At 38.1% G+C, this 6206-nt stretch overlaps 1 non-coding gene across 1 annotated transcript; it reads left to right on the forward strand.

The window, feature by feature from the left end:
• The first annotated feature begins 2608 nt into the window (after window positions 1-2608).
• Window positions 2609-2715, forward strand: LOC141620623 (small nucleolar RNA R71). The gene has a single exon (XR_012532006.1). It is a non-coding gene; the product is annotated as a small nucleolar RNA R71 (small nucleolar RNA).
• Window positions 2716-6206: the final 3491 nt, after the last annotated feature.

Below are 6206 nucleotides of genomic sequence, written 5' to 3' on the forward strand. Positions count from 1 at the left end.
AAAGATTAATGTGTACTTTTGTGGAAAGATTGAGATTAATCTATTCTAATATACTCCTAATCTAATCTAAGAGAATTTCCTCCTAAGAGAGCCCCCCTTTGATTATCATCAAATGAGGTATATATAGTAGTGCATGATTAGGTTAAATAAGGCTAAATTAGTAATTAACAATTCTAAGTTCTAAGTAGGGAAATGCAAGTATTTCGAAGAGATGAGCATATTTGCTGAAAACGTCACGGTCCGCTCGTACAAAGGGGGAAGACGCTCGGATCGTGGGCAGGGGAGACGAGCGGCTTGGCAGTCGGGACGCTCGGATTGCTTGAGGTGGCGACGAGCGTCTTGAAACTAGGACGCTCGGATTGTTCGTCAGGGTGTTTTGCTTCTTCCTTTCACATACTTCTTATACTTGCATTGTTGATCTTAGTTCTTGCCTCTCCTTCCATACTCGTTCAACCAATATCATCAATAATCTTCCAAATATGCACGGGAGACGGGAATTTCTGCCTAATTATCTTCTTTCCTACAAAACAAACATAATGCAATAGGAAAATAAAATAGGAAGGAATTCACGGATAGAACGGTCATGAAATGTTATAATAGTATGCAAAATAGGCTCAATTAGGGGACTAAATGTGCGCAAATAATATTCAGATCAGAAACAAATCACAAAAATATTCTGGAAAAGGCGAAAAGAGGGCTTGAGAAGAGGCGCAACATGAGCTGCAATCCTTCGAAGAGGCGCAGCACCTGCTGCGTCATTTCCCCAGAGGTTTCCTCCCCGGCAAGAAAGATTTCCGCGTTTTATTATAGAATTTCGGTAGACATACACTTCCTTATTCCATGAAACACAATATTACGGTAGATATTTACTAAAAATATTAATTTTAATTAGAAATAAATATCCAGAGAATTCTAGAACATTTTGTGACTCGGCATATAAACGGTTTTTTAGAAAATGAAGCAGTTTTAGACCCGACACCAAATAAACTCTAATTACTGTCAAAACGACCGTATCAGTGCGTAGATGACGACCCTGGGGTTGACTCGAGTGTTTGAGCTATCACTTGTCGATGAACTTACGGACTGTCATAAATCGCTTCGCGTATCAAACATGCGGCCCAATCGTCACTGGGTGGTTGGCGGGAGGTGTAGAACTGAGGTATCTACATGCGCTTTCAATGTGAATGGTCCCAATAGCACATGGTATTGAGAAACGCCCCAGGTCTTAAAACATTGGGGGTAACTCATTCATTAAAATGGCAATACATTCTTTAGACAAATTCACCGTTGCTGAAGCATCCAAGGAATTCTTGTTTACAATCAACTCCTTCAAGAATTTTCCATAAGTTGGAATTTCTTTGATAGCGTCAATGAATGGAACTACGATGCTAATTTCCTTCATCATATCCATGAATTTTCCATATTTTTTCTCAAGCTTTGCCCTTGCCAACCTTTAAGGAAAGGGGATTGGTGGCACATATGGTTTCACAACTTGTTCCTTGGGTTCTTCAACTACCTTTTGTGGCTCATCAACTATCATGGGTGTCTCCACAACAATTTCCACAAGATCATCTTCAACTTCCTTTGATGGCCCAACTACAATCCGGTTGACTACTCTTTCTTTTCTTCAAAGGTACTCAAGACTCCAACTCTCTACCACTCCTCAAGTGTATAGCATTTATGGTTTTTGGATTCTCCTTGGTCTTTCCCGGAAATCTCCCATTTGGGCTTTGCAATTGGCTAACTTGAGAGCCCAATTGTGAAATTTGATTATCCGTTATCCTTTGATATGCTTGCACTTGACTCCTCAATTGGTTAATTGAGGATGTGTTCTCTTCTTGCTTTTGATTTAAGCTAGTGATGAATTGATATTGGTTGGTCATCAATTGCTACATCATGAGCTCCAACTTGGACTTTTGTTGTGCTTGTGGTTGAGTGGGTTGTTGAAAGGGTTATGTGATTGGTTGGTTAAGTGATTGAAATTGTAGTCTTGGTTGGAAACTTCTTCCTTGAAATCCGGGTGGCCCTTGATTGAAGGTTTGAGTTTACTTTTGGGATTGGAAAGTGGGTTCGAATTGTGGTTTTTGTTGGAAGGTGGGGTTTTGGACATTTTGTGATCCATAAGAAAATTTTGGGTGTGCTCTCATTTCGGGATGATATTGATTGTTGTTGAAGGCTTGCCTAGTCGGACTTGATTCCCACACTCCATTCACTTGTTCCATGCAATTTGCCTCTCCCACCATCAAGGGGCATCCATTGGGTGGATGCCCTTGATCACCACAAAACTCAAAGCTATACACTTGTACCCTCTTGGTGAAGAATTGTTGGGGGTGTTGCTAGCATTCAACAAGGCCACTTGTTACTTTAGTTCTTCAATCAAACCCTCGACTTCCAAATAATTTGCCGATTCAACACTTGCTTTTCCTTTTCTCTTGTGTCGATCATTGTTCCAATAGACAGTCCTAGATGCCATTTCTTCAATTAATTCCTTAGTCATTTTATGATCAATAATCTTTTCAAGTGCTCCCTTGCCGTAACCGGGACCAAGTTCATCTTCATTTCATTGTTCAACCCCTCATAAAAGTTGTTGATGAGGTCATCATCCCCAATTCCATGATGAGGACATAATATTTGAAGTGCCTTATATCTCTCTCATGCTTCATAGAGAGTTTTGTCTTCAAGTTGAGTGAATCCTTGGAGTTCACTTTTGATCTTGGCGGTTCTTTAAGGCGGAAAATACTTTTTCAAGAAAGCTTTTGAGACATCATTCCACGTCCTTAGAGAATCAGGGGCATAACTCTTGAGCCATTACTTGGCACTTCCCCTCAAGGAGTAAGGGAATAGCCTAAAGCGAATGGCATCATCCGAAACTCCATTGGCCTTGTACATGTCACAACTATCCAAAAAGTCATTTATATGTTCGTTGGGGTTTTCGGTTGCACCTCCTCTGAATTGATTCATGTGGACTAATTGTAGTAACTTACCTTTCACCTCAAAGTTGTTAGCTTAAATTGGTGGCTTGACAATAATTAGGTTGATTATCGTCTTGGGAGCCAAATTGTCTATCATAGGAACCGCGGCCATAGTTGCTTATTCGAAAATTCCAAAAGGATTATCAAAGAACTCTTGATTACCCGGCTGTTCTAAAACACCTTCCATTACTAAAGGTTCCTCAACAAATGGTGCTTCTATCAACCCCCTTCTACGTAAAGCGTTGAGTCTCTTAGTGATGGCTTCAATTTCGAGATCAATTTCGAGTGATGGACCTCTTTGCTTCCTCCTAATCATGCAAAGGAGTGCCTACAACAGTCAAGAAAAGTATTAGTAGCAAAAAAAGACCTAGTGTAAACAAAACTAGAATTAATTAATATGCAAAAATGGCTCCCCGACAACGGCGCCAAAAACTTGATGTGTAATTTTAAACCGCAAGCGCACTGTATCAAAGTAGCAGTTGAGGGTCGAATTCACGGTTAGCGAAATTGCAATAGTGATCGATTCTAGCTTATGAGTTTAGCTAAGTCGGCAATAATTGAGTTATATTTTGAACTAGTCAACTAAACTAAATGAATTAAAATGCTATTTAACTAATTATGGAAATTGAGCAAGTAAAGTTAAAAGTTGTAATTCAATGGGATAAAAGGCCTAGGACCCGACTTCCCGCCAACCAAGTGCAATTTATCGTCATGATTCCTTTAGCTAGTTATTGGGGTGATATGTGAGAGGGAGATGACTCTAATTTGCCTACTAACTCTCTCGGGCTCATAATAGGACACTAAGCCTCCCAACTTCCTTCCCTCTCGGGTTCGGAGTTGGAATCCTTAAATTGAAACCCGAAACCCCTAAGAATGTGCACTTTCTCAAGACACTCTAACTCCAATTAAGGTCATTAAGCTCTCATCAAGTTCCAAGTCATCCCACTTCTCCTTTCAGATATCTCTTTCAAACATAAGGCTAGAGGTGCTCTCCCATGGTTCTCCCTTTCAATCTCAATGTAGGTTAGCTATTGGTCCATGTTTCGGGTACCCGATTCCCGACTTAACCAACTTCCGTTGGTGGACAAGGGTCACAAACCAACATTACCCAAAATTGACGAATTCAACAAATTCATCCTCTAGCCTACCCTTTCTAATCCTCCCCAAAAACTAATTTTATGGAATCAATAAAATAAACCACTTATATTGGGGTCAACCGAGTCCTACTTAAAGGACTACTTACTAATCATGTTATTTAAGATAACGAAAATGATAAAGGTTGACACTTTGGTGATTAACATGTTATTAGATTGATTTCTATAACTAATTATGCAATTGGTGACTAAGATTATGATAAAAAACTAATTAAACAAGTATTAAGATGGATTAATAGAAAAAGGAAGAGACTTTGATAACAAGTAAACTAAGCATTCAATTTCTAGTAAAAAAACTAAACTCACAAGCATAAACAAACAAATAAGAGAGAGAATTACTCTATTTTAGCAACAAACAAGGTAATTCCAACAATTAAACTAATATGCAAAACTAAAATGAAAGACAAATGTAAACAAATGAAAAAGAGAAGGAAATTATACCAAATAGATTGCAAAAGTATGAAACTTGGATTGATTGGAAAAGAGAATCACGTCAATCTTCATACAACCCAAAACTAGATCTAAAACTAGGCTAATTTTAGAGAAATTAAAGGTTGATTATGAAAGGATTAAGGAAAGATTAACAAGGTTCAAAACATGGAAATGAAAAACTAGATCTAGGATTTTGTGTCCCAAAGATTACAAAGTGGGAGTATATAAGTGAACCGTCCCGGTGGGACAAAAATCTTTCCTGGCCGGTACGGGTGGTTGTCCTGGTGGGATGGGTTTAGGGACCGACTCCAACACTTGCCTCTTGCTTCCCTTCTTCTATAGCGGTCGTTGTCCCATAGGGATGGCTATATGGACGACTCTACTTACTTCATAGCTTCTCCTTAAGGGCCAAGGAGTCTTGAGAGCTCATCCAAAGGGTCTTTAAGTGAGCTCAGACCGCACCTAAGCTAGGATTCCGCACTCAAGTCCTTGCTCCGTCCAAATGGCTCCAAAATGCACAAATTCCCTCTCATTTTGCCTTGTTTCACGTACAAAGCATTATCTAGAGCCAAATGAACTAAAGGGAAACAATTTGTACTAGAAATCGTTCAAAAGAGCGAAAATGACATGTGATAAAGCATTAAATAAGTGTTAAAATGTTAGAAAATAATCACATATCACACACAGTAGTACGGAGTAACTTTTATGATCTAGATAAGACTCACTTTAATTAACAAACATTATGCAAGTGTTCTAATTTTTTACTCCCTTACCCATGAAAATTTGTCAATAAAGTTGATGAGATTTACACTTTGTTGTAGAGAAGATTAAGAAAATGTCGATAATTATATAGAATTAAGGTTACAAGGTGGGAAGTACTATGAAACCTAAAATAATACTACTCCATAGGAGGGAATTTCTTTAAACTACAGTCTAGAGTTGTTTATGGGTCGTCCTGTCCATTGAACCCTTGTCCATATCATCCGCCAAATAAGCAAGTACAAACAAGGCATTTCAAGAGAAATACAAAAGCCGCCTAGCCTTCTAATAAACCATCCAAAACCCGCTAACTCGCTTGCCTGGGATCCAAAAAATAACAAAAACTTGATTCATATCCTATACAAACCCTCATTTGATCACCTCTAAATTACACGTACCATATTAAAATAGCAATTAGTCTTGCTTGTGAGGGATATATCCGTCACAAGCTTAAGACGGGTTGGAAGTATCATTTGCAGGGAAATGTGTAGAGAAGTGATGGGGACAAGGAACTGTACACCATTTATTATTGATTGACATATTGGGAATTAAAATAACATTACAATTCTTGTCTTCCTAATGCCCGAAAACTGCAACACAATTTGAAAGCATCATTTAACCTAACAATCTAAACATTTACCGTCATTTGCTTGCTTCTCTCTTTATGTTCATCTTCTCTCTTCTCTCTCTTCATCTTCTTTCTTCAAAATCTTCATAAACTCCTCACAAATCTTCATAATCTATTTCGTCATCATTTTTTATAGTATTATTATTTGTATATGGTTATAGCATTTTTTTTCTAGTTCATTTTTTATAGCAAAACCAATTTTGTTTTTTTGTTTATTTGTTTGGGGTTTAATAATCGACACATGCAAATTTTGTTCAGTTT

The sequence above is a fragment of the Silene latifolia genome, chromosome 1 (assembly GCF_048544455.1).
Source record: "Silene latifolia isolate original U9 population chromosome 1, ASM4854445v1, whole genome shotgun sequence".
Classification (NCBI taxonomy): Eukaryota; Viridiplantae; Streptophyta; class Magnoliopsida; order Caryophyllales; family Caryophyllaceae; genus Silene; species Silene latifolia.